This window comes from Taeniopygia guttata, chromosome 10, assembly GCF_048771995.1.
Source record: "Taeniopygia guttata chromosome 10, bTaeGut7.mat, whole genome shotgun sequence".
Lineage (NCBI taxonomy): Eukaryota > Metazoa > Chordata > Aves > Passeriformes > Estrildidae > Taeniopygia > Taeniopygia guttata.
In genome coordinates this window covers 16,381,374-16,408,297 of record NC_133035.1, presented here as the reverse complement: position 1 = coordinate 16,408,297, position 26,924 = coordinate 16,381,374, and positions in this window count along the sequence as shown.

The following is a 26,924-nucleotide window of genomic DNA, read 5'->3' as shown; positions in this document are numbered from 1 at the left end:
GGGCCTTGTTGCTATATAAAGCACAAAGCTATGACTCAATTTGAAGCAACTGAGTTAAAAAATTGAGATTCCCCCCCATTCTCATTTGCTTACCTTGACGTACACATATGAGCCAAATTATTCATATTAAATCTGTTCAAATATACCCTAGTCTGAAGTTTAATTTAGGAGTTTACAGCCTCAATATTGGGGTCCCTATAGGATTTGCGCCTATTAAGAGAATTACACTCCTGGATGCAGAAAGTGATGCCCTTCTACAATATAACTGTTGCCATATATTAACAGTCTCCTAATTCTGATGATTGACCTAATAAAATAAAATAAAACATTTTAAAAGGGTTATCTTTAAAGGTAAACTCAAAGTGAGCCATTCACATGTAATACAAAAGATACTACTTATAGCAAAATGCACCCATATGCACTCTACAGCTAAATATGCAGTCTCAAGATTACTATTTTAAAATGTGCACTGCATCCTTATCTAACTTGTCCAGTAGGAGCAATTTTTATTTGTAGAATTTGTTCTACAGTTCAGCAGGAAATTTTCCCTTTGCTCAAACAGTTCAGATTTGCCTCTGCTGTGATTTTCTTCTGACTAAACATCCTCTAAAACATTTTTTTATGCTTCCTAGAATTACTGGCACTCTGACTACAATATCCTGTTGGATGGATACCATGAAAGCTGCTGGCTTTGGTAACTATATCTAGAATGTACAGAATGTCATATAAGGGGGGAGGGAGCCTGGACTGTAAACCAACAATCATTTTCTGTGAATTGGGAATGCTTTTCAGCATATTTGCTGTTTGATATTACCTTCTTTCCTTCTGTTTAACAGGAACATCATACCACACATATTTGACACCATTATTAATTAGGAAAGTATGTGGTCCAAAAACTTTTTTTAGTATTTTTATTTATAAACCAAAATGCATTTAGAAAAAGCTTCAGCCACGCTATGATGCAATGGAATTCTCAACTTCCCTGATGAAATATTCAATTCAACATGAACATGATAAACCACTTATAAAATATTTTCCACTACTCCAGCAAAGAAGCATATTCCCAGCATCCTTTAGACAACATGCAGTACCCTTTCTCTATGCTATTTCTACATGACATATCTTGCTCTTCTTTCCCTGACTTGTAAGAAAATAAGATAGTAGAATCCTAAGTAGTCATTCACACTAGAAAAGTTGTCCCCTCCTGACCTCCTTCTACCAGTTTAACCACTTGTTCCAGGCTGAAATTAGCTCGTCCTAAATTTTGGTGAATTCCATTCCACTGCAAAAGGGTGATTACTTTGTCTCTCTAATCAAACAACATAGAACTATACAAGAAATAGGGACGAAATGGCCACATTCTGCCTGTTATAGAGACAAAAATCACCACCCAACATAGTACAACATTTCTTGTTTTCAGCTTCACACTACACCCAAGAGTTGGGGCTTCCCAAAAAGAACCATCGCTCTTAAATATCCTTGAGTCACTACATCTCACCAGCTTTGAGACTTTTTAAGACAAACTGTTTGTTATCTGGACACAGTCAGAAGAACTGTATTCAGATGGAGCAGAAATTCCTGTAAGACTGACGTGGGAACATTATCTTCTGACATGGACTGCTGCAGGGCAGTGGCTGGGGGAGCTTCTGAGGGACAGCCATGAGGGCCCTCTTTGGGTTCCAGCCCAGAGTCAAACCCTCTGGTTTCCAGTAGGGGATGAAGCTGGAGGGCTTTTACTGTCTGCCCTGATTTTGATACTCATATTTCATTTTAAAAACAGCCCTGAAAATTATTCCAAACAAACTTGCAGTAGACTCTTACCTTGCCCCACAGTCAGTGCTGTGGAGATACCTGTGATGTATAATAGTGTTAAATCAAATCATGCTCTACTCAGGGGCTGGTGAAATCAATGTTTTCTGTTACAGGACTGGTGCATGGTTTATTTCCACCCATTGTATCCTCAGCACAGCAATAGCAGGCTCTCAGAAAGGAGATGAACCCCAACCAGTTATTAGTTCATGGCTGGAAGCCATCAGCTCCACATTATACAAAAATCCCGATTCATCACTGACTCTCTCTATCCTCACACCTTTCAACTCCTGCATCTGAGGTAAATACAAAGTGAAGCAGTGAGAAATCATCACCTAAGTTTTTATGCTGAGTTTTACTGCATTTCTCTGCTGTCTTTTCATACTTTTTTTTTTTCCCAAAACCTTAAAAATAAAAAAGAGCTATTTTCTTGTGGTGTTTTTTCCTTCAAAGATAATAGTAGAGGCTTCAACAATATCCCTGCCAAAAAGGAAAACTCCTTGAACCTTGACTTTCTGTCCTACTACACATAATGAGACAACTACTTAAACTGCATTTAAAAAGTGCTGAGTAGATGAACTCAATGCCTAATGATGTTACTCAGCTTGTCGGCAGCTGATTGACACTAAAAGTAATAAATTAGAACAGAAAATGATTTTACAAGATCCCTGGGATGACAGACAGGCTAAGTGTAATATCCTCCATTACAGTTGTCACTAGATTTTATACAGTTCAGATCTGAACAGCCTCGGCAGGAAAGTGGAACAATTTCATGAGATAGATCTTTAGATGATATAGAGTAGCATAAATCCTCTGAAGTTAAAGAAGCTATCCTGATTTATGCAGACAGGGATCTGGCTCTATATCTTTATACACGCTTCTGCTCAAGTATTGGAATGAAATCATTTGTTTTCCCATGCAGATCTGGGCAGAGAAAAGCAGAAACCCTGTAAGAGAGGAATGCTGAGGGCTGATGTCTTGGCTGTGTTTGTTTCTATCCCCCCCCTTCTCCTTTTAAAAGGACAGAAAACAGTATTTAGAGCATGGCATCACTGATTTTGTTGGCTGCCTTCATTTCAGGGAATCCCACTATAAATCCACAGCTCTGCAGAAGCACCTTTTGAATCATTAGCATTCACTGTCAGAATCCTTTGTAACGTCTTAGGATGTGTAAAAGCAAGACAAAAGGCAAGCATGTGGATACTCCACCAAGCTCAAATAGCCATTATGCCATTATTGTTTGGGGTTAATGAAAAGAAAGAATAAAAATGTGTATCTGAGCTCTAGATATCTGTAAAGTCTAAAGGACTGGTCTGGTTTGGGGTGGATTTTTTTTTGCTTTTTTGTGATAAACTTCCATTCATAAAACTTTTCGTGAGAAGAAAACAGTCTCTTCATATACAGTTTATTCTAAGCTCAGGGATGACAGTGGATAATTTTAATTCTGTTTTATTCAATGAGCTCTTCTAATGCAATGATTTTCTCCATGGAAGACCTTAACCACAGTGGCCATTTGCAGCTGATGATTTTTTTTTTTTATAAATAATTTATTAAGCTATTGCAGACTTATACTTTTTGCACTGAGAGAAAGGAAAAAGAGGAGGGGGGAGGATTGCATCTTAAACTCTATTTACAAATTTACCTTGGCAGGCCCTCTTGCTGCCAATAGGAAGCCATGTTGCATATTTAATTTGCTCTTTTGTTACAATGGGGCTTAGGTTAGTTAATTTCAATTTTCGATTTCAAAAGCTATCAAATATGGCTCAGATGAGAAATCAATTTTTCTCAGCTGCCTCTGTTTTTGTCATGGGGAGGTTTCCCATTGGCGAGGGGACAGCCACGTGGCACAGCAAGAGATTAGTTCACTAGACCCCGTGTTTCAGCCACCTCAATTACTGGCTGCCTCTTGTAATTTAGCCTTATAACACCTAATTTCAAGATAGAACTCATATTTAATTCATGAAAGCTTCCACAAGAGTAATTGTGAAATAAATTGCCATAGAAAATATCCATTTGTGACTCGTTTTAATTTTGTATGCTACGAGCACGCTATTTGTTCTACTTGTTTAACACTTTAGCACAAACATATTTTATATTGAACTTTATGGACTGCTAATAGGTTATTATTTTTCACTGTTTCCCCTTCACGGACACACCACTCAATGTCCCTCTCCTTCATGCAGCTCTGGGTCTGGCAACACTGAAATAGATGCACTAAAACACAGAAACTTGTAATCTCCTAATTATTGACTGGATTGTTATGATCTGTTCATAACTTTAAAAGTAGCAGATAAAATCACAAGTGATGGTTTGTAAATGGTAGTTAGATGACAAGGATCATTTAAAGGGCCAAGGAATAAATACAGTTTAATTTCTCTAATGTTTTAAACAAACCCATTCATTACACATATTGATGTTGCATGCTAACAGCAGTATATGTATTTTTAATTCTTTAACCAAAATAAATGTTTCCACTGTATACACACCATTTTGTCCTTTTCCTCCCTGTTGCTATGACAACAAGGTGGGTGAGGCCTCCTCAACTGCCAAACTCAGCTGTCATCCCTTCACCCTAAAAGCCTTATAATTGCTTTTATTTGCATACGACAATTAGGCAGGATGGCTCACAGCAAGAAAACCAACCTTTCTCTCCCCCAGTGCACACAACGCCAGCCTGTAATTTATAAAAGATACACGCCATGTGGTGGAGCACTAAAATAGAGTGATGAGTCCTTTCATCTGATTGTAAGCTATTAACAAAAGAAAACATCCCCTTTCAGGCTGTAAAAAATGCCTATCTGGTGTGAACCTGGAGAAAAAAAAAAAAAAAGCAGGGGGGGAAATAAAAAAAGTTTTGCCACCTCCTTGCAGACCCTTCACATTCATTATCATGTTGAACTCGGGGAAAGAGTTTGAAAGCAAGAGTTGCATTTTGGTGCTTTATGAACAATGGAGTGTCAGCAAAATTGATGATGTGGTAAAACTGGATGGGGATTTTTGTTCTTGGCTTACGTCACACCCAAAGATGCCAACGTGAGATGACAGTTCCTTGCTGAGAAGTGCTGCATGGAAAGCATGTGATGGGTCAGGATGTCAGATGAAGACAGTGTAATGAGAAACTAGAAGTTCAATGCTTTTAATAGTTCTGTTAGTGGGAAATAGATTGTATTGCAAAAAGTACTTAAGGAAAAAAAACTTCCCATGCTTAAGAAAAAGCACCTCTGCTTATATGTCAGGCTGATGTCAGGGCCTAAATGTCTGCACAGCTTATTCATATGAAGAGTCAGTGTCCAGGTAAATGTTTTTATTTAAGCTTTTTATGGCACACTGCTGGTTTTATAACTTTCATGATTACAAAAGTATCTTTATTTAATCAACTCCTCTACAACAGTCTCTCATCCTATCTACTCTCTTCTGGAAGCTCTTTATGCAATATTTGTCACACCTGAGCTGATTGAGTATCTCCAATCCTCAAAAATCTCAAAAAATATCCCCCTTTCCCTTGACAGACTCTACATCTACAGTTTCAATGATAAAAGCACAGTGCAGCTAGATTGATCTAAAAATAAACCAGCTAATACATTGCAATGGAATGACAGCACACACATTTTTAAGCCTCCCTGACTTACCTTCTTTAGAAGGGCATCCCTGTTGAAACTGGGTGGTGTGGGGGGCTACACAAAGGAGCAGAGCAGAGCAGATCCAGCCCAGCTCAAGCACAGGCTGACCTGTTGTGTCCCTGCAGCCAGCCCTGTGACCTGCTATTAAGGATGAGGATGATGAGTCAGGAGCACAGTTTGCAGGTATCTCCTCCAACTTTGCCCACCTCACTGCTTCAAACGCCCCTTCAGCACACAAGATTTACCCAAACTGGTTTCAGTGAGCATGTGGAAGAGGAGGGCAGGTTTGGAGGGAGAGTGGAAAAGAGAACTGGGGGATGGATGCTCAGACATGGGACATGCATTGCCCTACCTCCCTCCTTAGCTCAGTCAGGTGCTCACAACCCACAGCACACAACTTCCAGCAGCACTTCCCAGCTTTTACCAAACACAGGGAGCGAGGAAAAGTCAACAGGCACAAATTTCGCAGCACAAAGCTTGAACAAACCAGCAGTTTTGGCAGTAGGTTCTACTCACCCAGCCTTGCCACCGACCCACAGCAGAATCCTGACAAATCCCCAGCACAGGCTTCAGCTTCTGTGGCTGCTCCGATGTGATACTGGTACTTTTTTGAAGTTGTGCAAAGGACATTAAGGTCAATTCAAGCAGCACAGGATTTTCCCTAGTTCAATTTACTAATATTTTGTCCATTCTGGCTTTACAAGAACCTCTTCCATTAAGCAGTACATGCCTTACTTTAACTGGATTTGATCTATTTGTCTTAATTTTCAGATTGTATATTCCTCTTCTACTCTGTGTTTCTCTAAGCATTTGCCTTACTGTTCTTAGTATCCTTTTTCTACCCCCACTGCTTGAAAAATATCTTGGAGTATCAAGGTAGATTCTCACAAAGTGCAATATATATTTTTTTTTTAAGTAATTTTTCTAAATGTGTCCTCTGTCATTCCCATCTCCTACAGTTTTTACAAAGTCAGTTGAACTCATACACTGATTTCACAAAGAGAATTTGTACCTCTGTGTGGAACATTTTTTTCCTCATTCCATATTTAATCTCAAAACTAGGATAGTGCTCAGTTGATCCTTTTAAATGCCTGAAACCAAATTCTTCGCTGGAATAAGTAAGTGTTGAGGCTGCTAGACCTTTTGGTTTGAGAACTAAAATTAGCCCCCAAGTTTCACAAGAGATAAAAACTTGATTATAAAAATAAGTATCAGAGTATATAAGAAATATAATGCAGGGCTTCCCTGGGATCAGAGGGAAGAATTATTTCCTTCTCCATAACAGACACTTGCCTTTTACACAAGGAGGCTTGTTGTGAGCATAGCAAGTTTTTTTCTCCACGCTCAATAAAAAGAAAGAACCTAAATATAATAAGATTTTTTTAAATGCAGGACAAGATGTAAATTTTGTTTTGGGAGGCTTTGCAGTTCTAACGTCTTTGCTCTGTTTTGGAATGCAGATACTTCTTCAAAGAAAAGCAAACCATGAGCAATTAGCAAAAGTTTACAAGATGGAGCTTTCCTGGGATGGTGCAAGATACACTCTGATTATTTACATGGATTTTATGCCATTATTGGCCATTGCACTCAATAGAAACACAATCCAACACCACTGATGCCGCCCTGGTCATCACATTCACAGAAGAATTAGAGCTTAATATGCTTCTCTCTCAGCCCATAATTTTTCCACCTAGATGGTAAAGCCTGTACTTTTGCTGAAGTTACTACAGCTTTCCAGCAATATAAATTAGAGAGGAATTCGTTCCAAAGTGAATGCAATACATAAAATTCTGTTTGATTCTGAAGAGCAGCCTTGTGCTATGGAATAATAGCTCATTTTGATAGTCATTGAAGAGATGACTTCTAGGGTATAGGAATAAGGTATAAGGATCAATGTTACTTTGAAGATCTGCATTTTGAAACTTAATTTTCCAATATTATCTGAAAAATTGGGTTAACTTTTTTTTGATGGCTCCTAAAAGCAAACTCCACCAGCTGGATTTTTTACTCACACATCAATATGCACAAGACAGGAGGAAAAGGAAGATAAAAGCTGTGAATACCAGTGACTGATACCTGAAATTTAAATGGCATTTTAGAAAAAAAATTTGCCAATGGCCCTGCAGATACGAAATCAACCTTTAGTAAGGGAACAAGCAGGAAGTGAATTACTTTTACTTCCCTTATATGAGATGCTCCTCTGGTTCCCCTTGCCTGGATAGCAGAGACAGATTTGCCACATTTTTAGCTTTTCTATCTAGATAAACAATAAAAAGTTGCTCATTGAGGATATTATGAAGTAGACACAAAGCTGCTACTGAACTGAGAATGCCTTCAAATTTATATCCAAATTTATCAAATATCCAAATTTATTTTGCAGGCAAAAAGACCCAGGTAAACTTATAAGAAAAAAAATTGGTATTCCCACAGACAAGAGGCGGGATCAAGCTCTCACTGATGTTTTGATTATTACAACAGAAAAATGCCACTAAGTAATCTTTGATGCAGACATTATACAACAGTTCACTGTACTTTAATCCATCTCCTACCTTTTTTTAATTTCCAATAAAAGGAACAACGCACACTCGACATGAACTCTAGGATTTAAATGAAGCTCCATGCGTGCTAATATTAGAGAGACATTAATAATAAATTGGGAAGCAGGCAAGTCGGAGATGATTTCTGACTCGGTTTTGTACCTCAGACACTAGAACTTGAACTGCAGAGTTTGACACTGACACTTTTTAGGGAACAAAGTCTCTCTCCTACTACCTCCTCCACCCCCCAATTCAAATCTCATCTGAGAAGTGCTGAAATGAAGCTGTCACTCAGGCCTGCTCAGGGACCTGTCAGCAAAACATTGAGCCTTTTCATTTTGATGGGTCAGCCTGCAATCCCCTTGAAAGAGAAGTCCGTGCCACTGTGGTTTTTCTTTCTGCAGGAATTTTGAATTCTAATGAAACTCCAAATCGCCCAATAAAGGCAGGGGCATGGAGAAGTAATCCAACCCAGATCGGAGTGAAATTTGTATTTTATCTTTTTTTTTTTTTTTTTCCCAGACCATTATTCTAATAGCATTCAGAGAGCGTTGTAGGTTTTTTTTTCTACCCCCACAAATCTCCCTCCCTTTTTTTTTTTTTTTTTGCAGGGCAGGCGCAAACGGAATGATGTGTCCTTTGTCTTGATGCTACACTGAGATTAGGTAGCAGCTCTCTGAAAATGAAAGGGCATGGCTCAAATTTTCTTGGGTAAATATCCATCCACCTATTGCAGTCTGTAGCTCCACTGCTACAAATATCTCTAATGTATGACTGTGTTGAGAGAAAGAGAAAATTTCACATTAGCATTTCTTCCCCAGAAGAAATTGTCTTTCATTGAGACTGTACAAAGCTTTTTCTAGGCAAGAAAGAAAACTGTACCTTTCCTTTTCCCTCAACTTTGTTTTCCAGATTAGTTGCTACCTATGACTTGTATCAGGACGGAGGGGAGATGATGAAGAGAAGTGAGAAAATAATTTATATATTATGTTGATGTATTCTCTTTAAAGTGCCTTTATTAACACATATTTTTTCTAAAATATGTATGAATTCAGTAGCTCAATGAAGTCTGTTTATTTTAACAAGGAGATAATTGTATTTTGCTAACTGGTTAAAAATCAGAATCATTAGAGGAGGAATAGTGTGAAGAAACACAGAATTTATGACACAGTGCTAGAGCCTGGTGATCTCTGTATATTTTTGGAGTTAAGGATAATCCCACTGGGTTTTTTTAAACAGAGCTCTCTGTAGGGTGCACAATGATTTCAAGAACAATTAAGACAAACAGACTAATAAGTCAGATAACTTGGAATTCAAAAAATAATCTGAGTATCACACACACAGGCATTGTGTGAAAAATACAAACACAGTATCATTAAATAATATTTTATAGAACTCGAAAATAAAAAGGCAGATGGAAACCTGGCTAAAAATTTTGAAACCAAGCAATGATGTAAAGGTATCAATTACACAATGTAACACTGCTAATGGCATAATGGTAAGTGTTCCCCAAGTCTCTTCATTGTCTGGTTAACCTGCAAGTACCCATCAGGGATGTTTCAGCTGCCACAGCAGCCCTCCCACCCTATAGTTATGTTTGTGCTATTCAATCTTACAGAATCTCCATCTTCAGGCTCTCACCCTCTCTCTGCAAGACATGACCCAAACATCTCATCTTCCTCTGCTCTGCTTGTCCAAAGAGAACCCATTATAACCCCAGGTGCTGAAAACCCCAGGTATTATTATGTAGTACACAGCAAAGCAATGCACATAGGTGTGTGTGCCCAGCACACATCTCTTCCTGCTATTTTCCTGAGCACTGTGATCGAACTTGGATGCCAGAAAAAGCGTAGCATGTAATTTTCCTTGGTGATGACCTTCAGAGGTTCTTTTCCCCCTCTTGATTAGCACTCACCTCCATGGGAAATCATTATAACAGACCCCTGTTTCTCTACCTACACTGTCAGGGGCTGCTAAAACTATACTTCCTTTACCCTGCCCTACCTCACTGTTGCACCATAGGCAGCACGTAGAATCACCCAGAGTTCTGCTGCTGTGTTACATCTGGACATCCAGAAAGCAATTTAAACAGTGATAGACACTGCTTCCTTCCTTCCTTCAAGACTTTAATAGCACTTTCTCTACTTTGTATTAAATCCTTTTCCCTCACCCTCCTGCTCATCAGGTAAAAGGCAGAGACTTGGACAGAGCAAAGGTACATAACTTTTGTCTTGGTTACATCCATTTTATTTTAAAGATGTATGCCTAATGTGTGCAGTAATCAATCTCACATGCAGCTCAAAACTAGATGTTTATATAAACCTAATCACTCAACCAGATATAAATAAATATACATATGTGTTTATAAAGGACACATATATAATCTTTTCTAAATGCCTAAAAGCTTGCAAATGTGCCGTTCAGTAGGTGCTGCACTTCTCAAAATGCAGGTGTCCCAAAGACAGCCTTTGGTGCCATCATGGCTATTTTGATGAATTTTGTGTGTTTCACCTTTTCAGTACGTTCAATGTCTCACAAAGCCAATGTTAGCTTTCATTTGTTGTCTAGTACCTGATGATAGCTGACTGCAAAAACTTAATAATGAAAATTCTTCTTTCAGAGCATCAGCAACAGTTTGCATTTGCATAACAAATAATTGAAGAATCTACCTTTGAAGACTTATCACTAGCTACAACATTCAGTGTAAAAGAGGGCATTACTTTCCTGCTGCTTGGTAGTGCTCAGCCTTGAGTCTTCTAAGACAACAAGGAAAACATCCTTAACTCATTTAGATCCTGACCCAATACCAAAGACAAGTTGAAAACTGCACTTCTGCAAAGATAAGCAAATATTTTGGATGAAACTGAGCTGAATTAAGTTATTTTAATCAAAAATCCACCTAATTGCCACCTTCCTTTCACGGGTCTAGGTCCAATTCATACCTTGTATAGTTTCATCTACTTCAGCCAAATTCCCTCTGCTCCAAGCTGAACGTGTGGAGAAATCTGAACAGAGCACAGCTGCATCCTCTGGTAAGGGTGATACTCATCCTGTCTTAATGGGAGCCTGGGAATGATTTCCAGGAGGTGAAGCTGCCAATGCAGACACCCACAGCCTACATCTTCCCATATTCTTTCTGTTCCAGCTCAACAGAAGTTGTCACAGTCCAGCTTTTCCTTCGAAGCTTGCAACCAGCCAGTTCCATATGCATCATCTCTTCCTGACTCAAACAGGCAGTCTGACCTCAGTTATTAGCAATCACAGAGCTTCTGTGGAGTGTTTCACCCTGAATCAGAAGATAGCAGGTTTTGTGATGAGAAACATCAGGGTCTTGCTCTTTCCTCTGACCCCAGCAGGTATGGGATGTGGAAAGGTTATGGATACAGTTTAAGGGAAGTTTTTAAATATTACCTACTTATGTATTAAAAAAATCAGTTCATAAATTTAGTACCCTTTCCTTCTCACCTTTCTCATGTTAATAACAAAATAACTTAAACTCACAAAGTTGTCCAACAACTTACAAAACAAATGCAAACAAAAAAACCCCCACAACCCACTGTGTACACTGCCTAAATGTGACGAAGTACTCACAACACAAATGCTTCCTTCACCTTTACTCACACTCAGTAACACTTCCCCTAATGAGACCCCATGGAAAAGTCGATCTCCATGTGAGACTTGAAGGATCAGAGTCCAAGTAGCAAAACATATTTAAGTGGGCTAAGTTAATCTTCAGGTTAATTAATGCCATTCTAGGTTTATTCTAGCAATATTTCATTCTAGTTCATCCTAGCACTATTCTATTTCCCCTAAGAACCTTAATATTTTTGGGTTATTTTTATTATGAAATTTCAGTCTGCCTGTGGCCTGGTATTAATTACTTTGATAGAGTTAAGGCTTTATTTACACCGGTGGCTACTTTTGTGAGCATAAACACTAGAACATTTGATAAAATTAAAATGGTCATTGCCTTGTGAGCTGGTAAGATTTAACAAGTATGAACAATATTGCCAAAGAGAACTAAAGCCTTTTTTTTTTTCTATTTCATTTAATGATGTCTTTATCTGTAGGTTTTTACTTATTTTTCTTTTAACTTTTAGTGTATTTTTAACTGCAACTACAGACCCTCCTAAGTGTTAAAAACCACAAGAATAAACCCAGGAAGCACTCCAGATACATCTCCAGTAGCACAAGACCTGTTCCTCCCACCCCAATCCCCTTATAATTGGTTTTGATGTTCAATATAAGGGATAAATGAGTGCCCCTCTCCTGCTTGCTCACAGTATGCCACAAAACCCTGAAAGGGTTAATTGGCATTTTAAGAAAAAGTAATTGTAAAGCATATCTGCTGGGGTTATCCCCAGAATTGGGGGGGTGGTGCATAGGTCTCCCACCCACTGGAGCATCTCACATCTTGAAGAGCATGCTGAAGACAAAAGCAGTCCTACTGCTGTTTCTTGATTTTCACTTTCAGCTCTAACTGCTAACCCCCAACGTGCTCTTTTGAGTTTACTATATCAAGCTAGTACTTACAGCAGAGTATATGTACTGTGTCTTGACTGTAAAATTATACTGACATTGTAAGCATAAATATAAATCTCTGTGTGTGTGTGTTTGAATCATACATAATTTACTGCTGGATTTATTCATTGCAGAGGAGCACACTGACTGGAGTGGGTGCTCTAAGAAAAATTGGATGGTGAGACTGGCTATACTTCTGTATTTTTTAAATAAGCCAAACATTTCACTGAGTAAAATATATAACCTGACATATTAAAAAAATGTGGTTTTAAGTGAGAAGTCGAACTGAATCGGAGCAAGGTCATGGGTCATCATTTTCTTACTATATCAAACTCTCTGCCACTTGTTTGTAGATGCTTGCAACATTTTTATCCTCTGAAAATATATATTTCATTTCCACTTTTGCCAATTGGAACTTTATCCATGATGTTCTTCTCATGCATTCCAGTGAGTAAAGAAAAGTCCTATACACTCGAGCACAAAGGAAACACTTCCAGCTTTGGCCTGACAAATACCCAAGAGTTAACACCAACTTGGGGGTTTTATTCAAGCAATGTTTTTCTGGGTGCAGGAGTTGATTTCCATATTACTTTTCTCTGGAGCTTGGCTTTGGGTATTCAGTTTACAAGAGGCAGAATTCCTATGTGTGTTTTTTTATAGTGTCACCCATCACAATGTGAAATAAGGGGTGGCTTCACCCCTTTAGCCTTAGATGCACCAAACCCTACCATCAGCAATTCTGCACCTCCTGCCCTATTCCTGCTCAGATTGTGCCCAAAAGGTGTAACTATAAAAATGCTCACTGTGAGGAGGATAGCAGAATGTGATCTCATGTATTTTTCTACCCATGTTTTGGATTAAATCCACCACCTCAAAGAAAACTTTCTATGAAATCCATGGAAGTATCTGTATAGGCATATGGAAGTGAAGGAAGGTAGCATATCTATTCATTAGTATCTTAAATCTTTAGCATGAGTTTCATTTAAAAAATCCCCCAAACTATTCCAGCCCTCTCTTCTAATCTCTATCCCGCATCTTCCCTCTTTCTGAAATTGCCCCACCCCTCAGCAATAGCCCTACTTTGAAGAAAGCACCACAGCTTTCTTTCAATTTCTTTAAAATCAGCTGTACTGTTGATTGCATTATATCACATCCTGCAACAACTTTACAGTTTTCAGTCCAGGTGTTTTTCAGCATCAATTTAATGAAGCTCTACTCAGTTAACCAAGAGCTTGGTCTTCCTCGTTCCACATCATCATGTGAACATGGAAAGCATGGCTATGGCTCGAAAAACTTCTACATTATGTAACAAAATCAAAAAACCTCATTTGCTAAAGCACTTAGAGAGCATAAGGGTTTTCCTACATTCAGATGAGAGTTATACACTCTCAAATTTCCTGGCCATGGAAGTTTTTATTTGCATATATTGGGAGCGAAACACCTCTCCCAAGCAGGAAACTCGAGGAAATGCTGAGTCTGGAAACTCTTGGACAGCAAAAACATTTGTTTTGTCACATATTAAAGGCCAACAGCATTTTTCAGAATATTGACCTTTTGTTTCCTAGACCAATGTTAATATTTAAGAGGAAGCTCCTGCCTCTGTATTTTTGAGGAGCAGCTGAGGGAGCTGGGGAGGCTTAGCCTGGAGAAAAGGAGGGTCAGGGTGAACCTTCTCACTCTCTACAACTCCCTGGAGGGAGGGTGGGGGGGTCAGGCTCTACTCCCACAAAAAAAATTGTAGAATGAGAGGAAAGGACCTCAAGCTGTGCTGGGAGGTGTTTAGATTAGATATTCAAAAGAATATGTTCACCAAAAAGGTTGTCAAGCGCTGGCACGGGCTGCCCTGGGCAGTGGTGGAGTCAGAAACCCTAGAGGTGTTTAACAGAAGTGTAGACATGGCACTTCAGGCCATGGTTTGGTGGTGGGCTTGGCAGGGCTGGTTAACAATTGGTCTCAATGATCTTAGAGGTCTTTTCCAGCCTAAACAAATCTATGATTCTACAACTCTAAGCACAAATCAGCTGCATGCACCTTCAGTAGATATTTCCTCCAATATATCTCTTTAATGGGGTATTCACTCAAGAGTCCCACTGAAATTCTTGTCATTGTTGAGCTCGTCTCTTAGATCCCTTCCTATTTGCTTTCTGCATTTTCACTTCTTCGTGAGGATGCTTAATGCAGTATAATTGAAACAATTTTATTGTCTCCAGCCATCCATTCTACTGTTTCAGTGGCAGAAAATACTGGTCAATTTGACAAGTTAATATGACTTTAGTGGTCATTTGAACTCCTTTAAGCCACTGGGTGCTAAAATTACTTGTCAGATTCCTGCACCTGCAGACTGAATGTAACTTGTCCATAAGAAAAGGAGGGGAAAATTATTTTCTGCCAAAAACCTTTCCTGAAAGTAGTCATTGCCATTTTTACTAATTGATAGGGCATTGACTCTTCCTACAGCAGTTCTGAACCACCTGAGAGCAATATTTGATATTTCTACCTAGAACTCTTGATGATATCTTCAAACTACCTCCTATTTTTCCCACAGGGCTGGATTATTAAAGACAGAGCCATTTCAACTCTTCCTTTGGTATAGGTAATTTTTGGTAATCTAATTTATCTACTAACTGGATGCCTGTTGTTCAACATCCAGTTCAAGTTTATACTTGATCTTACTGTTCTGACCATAAAACTCCACATAAATAAGTGCAGTTAATATTGGAGCAACAGCCAAAAGAAAGAAAACATTTCTTTCTCCCACCCTGCCTCTATTAGCACACCTAATTTGCTTTACACTCAGTAGCAGTAGGTACAGACAAACAAAAAACTCATGTTTGGAGTTTTTTTTGTTTTTTTTTAGTTTTGTTTCTGTGTATGTCAACAATAACAGTGATACCTTTTCATGATCTCCCAAAGTACCAAGCAAACGAATCATCAGGTAACTACAGGAATTTTATGAAGGACTTGATCCTGTATCCTTAGAATTCAATGGCATTCCCAATTAAATCAGCTAGACCACACAATATTTTTTACCTTAGCTCTATTGTTTTAGGTTGTATGTCACTCTATATAGATTAGACCATACACTTTCCTAACACCTACAATGGTTCCCACTGACTCACAGCCACAGCTACCAGAGAGGTGCCACCGTGAGCTTCTGCCAAGAGGTCACCCTGGAAAGTTTCTGACAAACCAATGGGAGCTTTACGGACTGGTTTTCTTCCTTTCAGGATTAAATGCAAACAGTGTCACTGCCTGGACACTCTGCACCGAGACTAATTCATCAATGTGCTGAGAAATTCCATTCTGGTCCATCTTATTGCAGTCTTTCCTCTTCAGCTTCTTGCATTTCTGTTCCTTTTCTTTAAAAGACTGTTCAGTGGGAGAGTACAAGTACTGGTAACCTAACACAGGTTTCTTTGTGTCATTCCCACTACGGTGCAAGTCACTTTCTAAACCACATGAACTTGCTAATTTTAACAGGATCCACGTAATAAAGGATCCCACTTTGGAAACTTCCCATCGTAGTGTCTTTAAATATAAACTTCAAGAACCCATTTAGTAACACTGTAATCTTGTTATAGGGATAACACTCTATTTTGTTTTTAACAGTGATCAGCAGACACTCCTAAATAACAGCAGCAATTTTTCCTTACAATGCCAACACAATTACTGCTCTGGAAAAAGGCTTGATGTCAGAAAAGGTAAGCTAGCTGCTCTTCCTGAAAACCACACATCTGAATTCTTCTGCTGGCGCGGTCTCCTAGAGATTTCTGTCCTTTAGCCCTTGCTCCTCTCTCCTCAGCACACGCTCCGTTCAGGAAGCAGGAGGAGATGCTGCAGCCCGCCAGCTGTTCCCAAACCAGCGTGGAAGGGTTGAGGGTTGAGTCCTGCCCACCTTCCCCACGCTGGGGGCACTCCTTTGGCTTTCCCTCCTCCACCCACTTTAACCAAACTTAGAAGAACTTAATTATCGCCGACTTTTCTGCCCTCCTGTCAAATTCAGTTGAGAAAAGCAACTGCACTAGGAGGGGACTGACAGGTAAAGCAAATGATTATGTAAAACCTCATTTTTGTACATCCACAGCCTAAAGGATGTCCTAAAAATCTATGAAATGTCTGAAGCCTTCTGCTAGAAATACTGTGAGCTACATGATCTGAGTTAAAGCTTCATTTGTATACGGGTGTGTATTTAAAGATAATTAATATTAGCTGTGACTTTTGAGAGTGGTATTAACAGAGCCTCACTTTGTAGTGCCTACAGTTTTGTAAATGCAAATAATTTTTAGTCCCGTTTTGCATTTTTAATCATAAGCAGACAGAGTTTCTTTGGTATTTTACTGCCTAACTATGACTCAGGACAGGCACACACAGCCATGACATTAATTGTGACTAGGATTTGCAGGTGTAATGAAATCAAAGTGCCTTTTTTTCTTCTTTAAATCAACCCTCGAGTGATTCTTGAACAGAAGTACTTGAGATGCACGGGCCCAAATTTATTTTTTAAAGCTCTGACCAAGAGATTTCTCTTAGTTGAACTAAGGTACTGTATGTAATATTAATACGAGCTCACACTGCTATGAACGCTTACTATATAGTATTGGATGGGAGGAGATATACTGTGATATTAAAAAAACCCATTATTTTGAGGTAGGCATGCCAAAAGCAGTTCTGTGGAACAGAAGGTGGCCTAATTATTAAAAGAAATGGCTTCCATCTCTGTGATGGTCTGACTGTTTGTGGATAAAATCCTACAACTGTGAAAGGCCTCATGCACTGCAAAAAAAAAAAAAAAAAAAAAAAGGGGGGGGGGGGGAAATCAAAGTGTTCAGCAGCCATACATCAGAGAGACTATACAAGAAGGGTATCGTATTTTTAGAGACCCCAGAATTCCTGAGCAAAGTAGTAGTTAGTACCAGGTCTACATCAAAAGAAAACAACATTCTGTGTCATCACTGGCCTCCTCTGTGATGTTTTGCCCTCAGCTTCATAATACTCAAAAAGTCATGGTTGAAAAAGACAGACTGTCCCTTTAAAATTAGATCATCCCTTTTATTAATATGCAGAATGAGTTGTCAATTGACCAAGCAACAAATGTACATCCTCATATCCTCATTTTCACTTCTATCTATGAATATTTTAAAACCCTAATGTGTGCTTGGCCATTTGGGTTTTAAGCAAAGACTTATCACAGTGTAAAACCCCTCATTTTTATCCCTTAGCTGAGGGCTTCTTTTTCCCTTTTCCAGGGTGTCATTAAAAATCTGATGCCAAGAGCTGGGACTTGGCAGGGTTTGCGATATAATTTGCAATCTGCAGTGTTTGCTGGCTAGCCCCCACCTGCCCCCCTCTTTTTTTTTTTCCCTTTTTTTTTCCCTTTTTTTTTTTAACCAGCCTGCCTGCTAGAGTCAATAGGGGGCATCCCTCATCTGTCTAAAAGAAAAATAGCAGCATACTAATTAGAATTCTATTTGCCAGAAGCCTCGGAGTTGCTGTGCTTATAGATTTCAAGCTTCTTTTGTTTGAATTAAATTGCCAACTTTTCCCCCCCCACACTCCCTCCCTTCCCTTCTTTGCACTAGGCATGAGAGAGCGGGTGCCTTATTTGATTGAAAGAGGGGTAGGGGGATGGGGAAAAGGAAAGCCTTAGCTATGGAAATGCTGAGGAAATGTCAGGGTTGTGTTTAAAAATGCCTGGTATGCTTTTCAATGCCTGACTCCTGTCTTTCTCGCAGGGTTGTGGAGGGAAGGAAAGGGGGCCTGGCATTAAGCACAGGCACTCTGCCCCTTCTCCCTGACACTGAAATTCTGGGGGAGAGCCTGACATGCTTTTCCCCAGCTCAAAGCCAGATGGTTCAAGCTTGGATAAAACCTTGAGATGAGATCACAAAGCTTGTTCATAACAGAACACACAACATCTCTGTTTTTCTGTTAATACCTCCTTTTGTACACGTTGTGTGGGGTGAGGGAGGGGCCAGGGCATATGTCATAAATCCAAAGGAAAATGTCATATTTAACATTAATTTGTTTTCATAACCCCGTGAAAGAATTCAAGCTCGCCCCATTAAAATGTCATAATTAACCACCGAGAAGTTTTATTACAAATAATTTTTTAATTTCGTGAACAACTAACCGAAAGGCACAGCCCAAAGTTCTTCACTGCCCTTAAGCTCATCTGAACATATACATAATTTTTTTTTTTTTTTTTAACGTGCAAAGAAGAATTTTACAGCGCTTCAAGCACAGCCACATTTATGCAACTTCCCAAGTTTAGGTGATTAAAGAATATGAAGGCTGAGCTCGGTTTGCATGGCCGGGAATGCTGCCCATGCACAATACAGCCATTGACTCCAGCCATTGACAGTCAAGTCTCATGCACTGATTCACGAGCGGGGAGAAGCGAATCGTGGGGACAGAATAATGCACTCCATGATCTTCATATTCCTCATAACAACGCAACGCTCGCCAAGGAATAAGAATTCCTTTCAAATGCATTAATCAGTCAAATTTACTTGGTATTTTCATGGGTTTGCTTTCTCCTTACGAATTCACCTAGAACTGTGGTGGGTGCTCTCGCATGGCACTGCTGCTGTTCCCTACCCAGACAATGTTAGATTCCTTACTCGACTTCTGGCATTAATGCTTGCAATAAGGCATATTTAGAATTTTTGCACATATCAGCTTAAAGCTTCCTCTCATTGCTGTTCATTCACCCCAATGCAATTTTCATAAACGTCCACAAAACAGCAACGTTATTTCAGACAGGAGTATAAACACGGGAAAAGGAAATTAAGGCTAATTCCAAGTTGGAGTTGTTCAACAATACTTAAAATTAGTAATTTATAATTTAAAACCTCTTCCCTAAAAATGTGACCCTCAAATTTGGTTTAAAAATAATACTGAGATATGTCATCATATTTGACAGAAATACTGTTCTATTTCTTTTTCTTTTAAACTGGGAAATCTTTACAAAATAATCATGCCGTAGTTTTTTGACTGAATTCAGGATCATGCCTGAAATACTAGTTTTTTCTTTAATAAAAAAGAATCATATATACTTTATGATAGTATATTTGATTTTGGCTTAGTAGATGCTAAGATTATTTTTGCACATCCTTTCAAAATAAATTTCCTGAAAAAACCCCACAGAACTAAAGTACCAGCTAACCATTGCATTTTTATGTATTCATTAAAGATAAGATCTTAAAGGAAAGAGGGAAAATATGGACATTAGTAACTCTTACATATACTCCTCGGTGCTATTATATTTTAATTAGCACAGTTTGCAGGCTGTAACCTTTCCTAGGCCTACATGATGCATGAATATTTTATTTGCATTACTATAAAGTAAAAATAATTTGATTATCATTCGTACTATTTATGATTACATGTTTCTAGACACGCACATAGTCTCTATTCATAGAGGACTTTAACATTCTTAAATAGCATAGAGCGCTGACAAGGAAAGTATTGATGTTTACAGTATCATGCAAACCCCGAAGCCAACCATGCTCACATCCCTTTGAATTACTTTTCCAATTCGAAGCCTCTAAGAACTCAGCCCTCCTTTATCTCTTCTCGTTATAAAAAGTGGCAGGAGGCAGAGTGGCAGAATGACCCACAAGATGGCACCTGTCACCAGTGGGATTTCTTCTGCCTTCTGCAGGCCAAATTTTGTTTGAACTCACTATGGCCTCTGTCATATCCTCATTTTCCCTTCCACTCTTGCCTCTCCTCCTTAATCCCCTTCGTGCAGGCTCAGGCTCTGTTTACCCAGCTTCCGAAACCTTTTTTCTGCAAGAAGCCAAAGTAAAACTTTATTGAAAGAGGGGGCTCAGGATTAAGAGGCAAAGCCCGGCGAGGAGGAAGCCGAGCGCAGCACCTGCCGCCTTCGCCTAAAGACAGCTCCTGCTCTCCACCATTACCAGGCTCGTTCTTATAGATGTGCATCTGAAATACATGATTACTTTAGGTCTCAAAGGTGAGGGAGCTGATTAGCTCTCTAATGAAGCCTTTTGTTATTACTTACAGACAAAGTACATCACACAGATGGAATGTACCAGAAGACCGCTTCCTTATGTCGGGCTGGACATATTTTAACTGGTAAGATCATCCAGAGCAATGAGGTGAAGCGGTTGCTATAAATACAGAATCAGTGGAATTTTTTAAAAAACAGACTAAAGGCAGTGACAGAGAACAACAAACAACCACCATAAGACCATTATGCCTAAAGCCCCAAAGATGAAACTGGTAATTCATCTGCTGCATGAGTCATTCTGTACTTTGTCCAAAATTACATGGGGTAACATTAACTATGTGCCTAATAATAGAGTTATTTTTGCCTATTAATAGAGCTATGGTCAGTCCATAAAGATGATGTTGATGGACATCCCTCTTCCCTTTGACTACAAGAAAGGGCCAAACCAAAATGGTCTTACAGAAACACAACACACACAGAAAACCCCCCAAGCTGCAGGTCATTGCATCACTTCAACTGCAACACAGAATTGTTCTTCCACACAAAATTACACAGCAGATCACAGGGACCTACACAGAGCCTGGAGCAGCAAGCAGCTCCTCCTTTGGGGAATGCCACACTGGCAATTGGTTTCTTCCTTTAATGACTTCATCACTTAGAAAGGGAAAATATCTTACAACCCTTTCTTCATCATCTTCATTCCTCCTTTTATCAACTTCAAAAATTCACCTAATTACCCCAAAGCATAAACATGGTCTGTGAGTAGCCACCAGCAAGGGCAGGAAGGGTTCAGAGTTTTCCTTTTCCTAATGAAAGATGGCACAAGCCTTGAGTCTTACCTAGGGAAACATCTGAAGTCATTAAGAATTCCATAGCTTCATCAAACCTAGTGAAGAAAATCTTGTCTACATTTAGACGAGACAAATATACCTTTATACCAAGACAAAATTATTTAAAACAGTGCAGCTACATGTAGACAGTAGTTAATTATAGTGTTAAAAATATTGCTATTATGAAATCCTTAAAATATTAACATCACCCCAATGATTAAGGGTATCCTTTCAATAACTCTCTGCAATTAACACAAAGAGCAAATTGCATTTCTGTAGCCCCTAAGTTGCTTTTGCTACAAACACCAGAAATTCTCACCTCTCAACACAAACAACCAGGCCATAAATACATGTTTTACTGAAATTCATCAAAACCTGGGTATCAATACAGTTCCCAAGATGCCACCTTCATTTCAGTGCCTCCTCTATAAGCAACTGAGGCATAATCTCAGGGCGTTTGCAGAAAAACAAGAAAAAAAAAAAAAAAAAAAAAACAACAAACCAAAACAAAACGCCAAAAAAACCCAAAACATCAATAGCCTCCATTCAAATTTGAGAATGTGGACTAATAAAACTGAAGTGGATTTAGAAGCCCTGCCAATTTACCTTGAGTTTTTGGGGAGGGGGATTTGTTTTGACCTTTTTGATTTTTCATTTTGAAGTTACTTTTATTTCAGGCTTTTTCTGGTAAATTATGAAATCAAGCAAGTCCAACCCAGAATGAACCATTTTGATCAATCTGAAAGGCAGCTTTTTTTGAGACTTTTCTTCTGCCAAGAATTTGAAAATGTCACATTTCATTCCAGGATGAACAGAAGCCAGATTTCAAACTCTCCAAATCCTTTGCGAAACAAAATTTCTGTCTCTTTCACAGCTCCAAATTTTTTTTTTTTTTTCCCTCAAAGGCTGCAGGGTGGCTTAAGATAGTGGTCAGCAATTGCAGAACACGTGGGTGGATTTTAATAGCATTAGTGTGGTGGGAGCAAGGGTGGGATCGTGGAGTTCAGAGCATCTTGAGGGAAGAGTGGAGCACCAGCACTCCCAGCTCCGGGCTCCAGAGAATCCCAAGCTCAGGCGAGCTCCAGTGCCTCTCCTCAAAGCAAGATATAGACACTGGAGCAAGCGCCAGCATTTCCTAGCTCCCACTGAGTTTCTATCAATATTCTTAAACTTTAAAAAAGAAAAATACAATCTGGTGTAACAGCCCTAGAAGACTGCTGACTACTGCTACAAGAAACTCTCTACAACTGGAACCTATAGAGGGATATAAATCCAAGAGCTGACCTGTAGCTTTTCACCCAGCCAAGGAAGCTATTAAATTCTTGCTGATTTAAGTTACTCTCCAGTAATGCGCCATTTCTTGAGAAGGAAAAGGAAAAAAAAATCTCCCAATGTCCCTTCAAAGGGTAATTACCTAAGGATTGTGATTTTTGCCTCAGAACTATACTTAGAAGTCGTGAGGCCAGGTCTGCAGTGGCCTCAAGGCATCCCACTTGTTCTTGTGGCTCTGCACAGGAACATCTCACCATGCCATAGACCTCTGGAATTATTTTGGCATAGTCAACAGCACCACTCAGGTAAAAATATTCTCATGAAGGTTACACTACCACCCAATCAGGCATGTAAAAGCCGTGGCTGTCAGTTTTTCTGGATGTATCTCACAGACATACAAGCAGGCCCAAAGACCATTCTTTCTCCCCAGTGAACCAACACCATCTCCCACCATGGGACTGTCACTTCCCATCCACACCACGGGTTCTGGGGCCTGCAGAGGGCACAGAGCTCCCTGCTGGGCTTTGCACAAATTGCCTGTACTTTACAGTAAAACAAGATAAATTCTTTGCATGTCAAGGACAGATATCATTCATGCTTTTTTTATCACTGTTGTTTCACAGCTCTATTGCTTCTGCCACTTTTAACTTCCATCCTGCTCCCTGGGAGTCATATTTAAGGTCAACCAGTACACATTAGTCCTGCCCAGAGTAAAAAATTTCCCCCTTACATTAAAAATGACAGGCCTGTAAAACAAAACATGAATAAAAAAAGCCATTCATTATTTATAAAAAAGCAGAATGGCAGGGTTGTCTTTTCTTGCATTACACAAATCCAGTATGAAAACTCTAACCTGTATATTATTATAAAAGCTCTGTCGCCTGTAATATCTCTTTGTTTTTGTAATTATTTTAGGCTTTCTACTCAGGAGGAATAAAAAGAGCTTATATTTCCCCAGCACTCTGATGAAATAACTTTGAAATCATGCCTTGTAGTTTTCTTTAGTATAATTAATCTCAAGATGTCACTCCCCCCACCCGCTATGATAGTCTCATTGGAGTGGGTTGTGGGGGGACAGTCAGGAGAAGGATATTTTGGTTTTTTGGTTTTCAGCCCAGTTAACCACTCTTTCTCCACAACTAGATCATTAAAAAAAAAAAAAAAATCAAACAAAATCTGCATGAGATAATCCCCCACCAATAAATTTATCACAAGTGAATTTTCTGCAGGCTTGCTAAACTGTCATAAAGGGGAGGAGGTAGAGATCAAATATACTGTTGAGTAAGGAAACAGAGAGCACAAACTTTGTCCTCAGCTCGGGGACAATGATGCTCCAAGATTAACCCACCCTCTCAATTAACACCTCACATGAAAATCCCAGCAAGGTCATGGGATCTGTGCTGCAACTCGGTCAATCAGCATTGCCTGCCTCCATACAAACCAAGATCGAATGCAGAATTAACACTGGTCCCCCAAGCCCTCGCTCACAGACTCACGTCAGATTAAGCCCTTGCATGGAGGAGATATGAAAAGCATTTCTAATTAGGGTCTGAGGTTACTGGTTAAAATGCAGTCGAGCAGTCTACCAACCATTCTTCTCCCTCTTTTTTTTTTATAATTTTAATTAAACTCAGATACTATTTAATTCCTACCTGCATATATTTAGTACTACTTGAATGCAAACCTGATAAAGAATACTCCTGATCCCCACTTAGCTGCCACAAGCACTTATTAAAAGGAGGGTGACTGTCTTCAAGATCTTCCATGGGTCCCTTTGCAATAATTACTTTTTATATCAAATGAAAAGCATAATATTTTCCTGTAAATAGATTTTTTTTCCTTGTGAAACCTTGACTTCCCTAGTCTTGTGATGAAATTATAATTATAACCTCACTGCAGTGGTTAGTTACTGTCATTCCAGTCCATGAGGAGACTTTTTTCCTGTATATGCTGTGCTCTTCTTATTCCATTACTCACAGGATCTTCAGATATGCACTTGAGGACTTTTTGCACCCCTTTACTGCCACAGAAGCACTGCTGTGCAACCTGTGTTTTGAGGAATGAGAGAGAGGGGATTTAGCACCAGTTGGATCCTGTTAAATTATTTGTAATTCTAGGCCACTCCACAACATTTCTGCCATTGTGTGATTAGCAATCTAGATCTCTCCATAACAATTTTTAATATCTACCATGACCCTGGAAGCCTGAGTGCTACATCTACAGCATACTAAAGCCTTGTGACTCCAAATTATAGCCCTGAATAATTCAGGAATTGTAACGGCAGCTCAGTACTTATTAAAGCACTGGGAAAACTTTGGGATTCTCATATCTACAGGCTCTTCATTATTATTCTGATTATAAAGATGTTTTAATATATGCTGTTGCTATTCTTACACACTGCCACAATACCATTTGTGAGGAATCCATAAGTGATTCAACTCCTGTATTAGGCAGCTACACCTCAGACTATCAAGGGATGCAGTAAGATGAAGTTTTGTTTCTTTTCTGGAAAGATGGGAATTATCTAATAATCTATACATTAAATTTTAAAATCCCAAATTATGCCTTAGACATCGTAACAAAAATCTGACACCCGATTTATTTAAGCAAAACAAAATCATGTACTTACAGAACAACTCAGGTTTTTCCCTGATAGACTCAGTACAACAAATAGGGACAAAATTAAGTCTAAATAGTTTAATAACATATTAAACACATTCTGTCTTCTGTGCTAATCCCAAATAAGCAGCTCTAATAAGCCTTAGTGACAAGGAGGATCTAATGAAGAGTTGAATTTTTCATAGAGGTTTTATTAGGTTCATCAGCCTCCTCCAAAGTCCAGGCCTTCAGTCATGACAGCTCTGAAATCTGGAAGAGATTATCTTCAATTTACTGAGAATAAACATCTCATTTCCACAAGGAAAATTCCATTTGATGACAAAATTTGTTTGTGTCCTACATTTTGAAACCCTGCCACTGGATGTCATTCTTGAGTAGCTCTGGGTAGACGTAAAAATTATCGAGTTTTAATAATATGAAAAAATCCATAAGGCCTCTTCAGTGTTAGAGTAATATACAGCACAGAAAGCATCCAAAATAGCATTTTGGCAAGCTTTATTAATTTTCCCAAGCTGTTGAAAAAACTTCATTACTTTCTGGACAGTCAGGGCACCCAGACTTTTGTATTGACTGTCCTCATCTGACTGCCTCACACAGACTATGACTTGGCTAATGGTTTACCAGACAAGATATCCCACACTATTAAAAGGAGTCCTCTAAATTAATTTATAACTCAAAGCACCCAAAACCTTGTGAAATATCAGACGTGTTGAGGGGGAAAGTAGCTTTAGCCTGTCTCACTAAATAAAGCCAGTAAAGTGGGTCAAACCAAAAAATGAAATCCTAGCATGATCACTGCTTATGTTGTCGGGTTTAAAACAGGTGATAAGGTTTTATTTACAACCATACTCATAATATCTGGTACAGAGCAGATGATAAGGTGTTATTATTGCTGCTTACTTCTGAAAGAAATTACTTTCCACGTGTGTAAAGCTGTACATTAGAGAAGCCTTAGGCTGGGTAGGAAATCTGACTTTCCAAGAGAAGGAGAAGGAGGGAAAAAAGTCCCACCATGTTAAAACTTTAATGTGTGGGAGGTGAAGAGTGGCTGCCTGCACATGGAAACATTCAAAAACAGACACTGGACTTCCCTGGGTGGGTGCCTCAGTGCTCTGCAGCACAGCAAGACAGGGGTCACATCCCCATAAATTGTGCTCGGTCACCAGAATAGCAGAATTCTGACCTGAAATTGGTGTTAGGATGGCAGCCATGGACACACAGGCTGGAAAACAGCTCTGGCATCTTTGGGGTTTCCTTCATTCCAGTTTATGAATAAGCCTGGTCTGTACAGCCATCAGTTGCTCCCAGGAAAGGGACACTGTCACTCTTCCCTACCACACCTTTGAACAATATTGATAGGAACTGGAGAGAACTCTCTTTTGTCCGTGCAAAACAATTTCATATTTAGGAAACATCTTCCACTATCCTCCACAGATATAACCTGGTTTGGTGGTTGGGGGCTGGGGTTGTTTTTTTTTACCTTTTTAAACTAAAGTTTAGTAATTTCATTGTTTAATTATCTTTTAAGCTTCAGAAGGTGTGGAGGTGTTTTGGAATAGAAGTACATTAAAGGTTCTTCAAGAAATTGCTAAAAAAAACCTGGAAACGTTTTTTTTTTTATAGTGTTTAAATGCAACGGTTAAATTAAATACTGAAAATTTTGCAGAAACACCTTTAAAAAGAGGAAAAACAAATTCTGGTCCATTCTCACAGTGAAATCATCTCCAATGATTTTCTGTTC